We start from the raw sequence: 1,070 nt of genomic DNA on the forward strand, positions 1-1,070 counted from the left end.
ACTTTTGATCAGTGGGTCAAGAACTATAACATACTAAAATTTCAGCCAATTTAACCGAGGGCCAAAATCCTATGATTTTGTGCGGGGTCCTTTAGCGATCACAATTTATAGTAGTATTATATTATTTTCGAAAAAATGTATCTTGAATCATAATTTCTTATTATATTATAATTATAATTCGTTTTTATTCAGGATAATTTGTTTATATTTTCCACAAAATTGTATAAGTGCACCTGATAATAATTAATAAGGCATGATTTTATCGTTGACGGATACTCTTTAAGGCTCGTCTACAATACACGGAGTAAGAAGTAAGAGTAAGAAATTGACCAATCACAGTCGAATGTGAGAAGAATAATCGACTGTGATTGGTCAATTTCTTACTCTTACTTCTTACTCCGTGTATTGTAGACGACGCCTTATCCTTCGTCTATTGAAAATCCTTTCGAATCCTTCGATATTTCGGTGTTACTCTAAACTGTTTGCCACAAATCTAGTCTACAAATTAGGAACGATGTTTATCTTCCTCTCCTTTTTATTATTCTAAATAAAGGGATTACATATTTACTAAATCACTCAATTGCTCTCAAGTAAATATTATTAACAACAAATTAAAGCTGTTGCAAACCATTGTGCTGACTTAAATAAAATAATTTGAAAAAATTCCATTAAAAATAGGCAATTATCAGATTTTGTGCCAAAAAGTCTTGTAACATTATAGGTTTGTTCGCGTCGCATGCTCCAACATGTTCTTACTTCCTCCAACCGTAGTTCCTACTCACTCAACGCGCATACATACAGGAACATGTTGAAGCATGTTGGAGTATGCGACGCGAACAAATCTAATAGGGTTTTCGATTGGGGTGCACTGGCTGCACTCAGTGTCAAGAGCGTGTTCGATTGGCAGTGCCAATGCGCACTTGGCTAGTGTCACGTGTTCATTTGATCGCACGACACTCGCGTAGTGCGCTGTGCGCACTCAGTGCGCACTAAGTGGCACGAGATATTTTGACGGTGCCAGTTCAGTGCACGTTTTATCACAGTTAAGGATATACATAGGGACAAGCAAA

Source organism: Trachymyrmex cornetzi, unplaced genomic scaffold, assembly GCF_001594075.2.
Source record: "Trachymyrmex cornetzi isolate Tcor2-1 unplaced genomic scaffold, Tcor1.1 scaffold190, whole genome shotgun sequence".
Taxonomy (NCBI): Eukaryota; Metazoa; Arthropoda; class Insecta; order Hymenoptera; family Formicidae; genus Trachymyrmex; species Trachymyrmex cornetzi.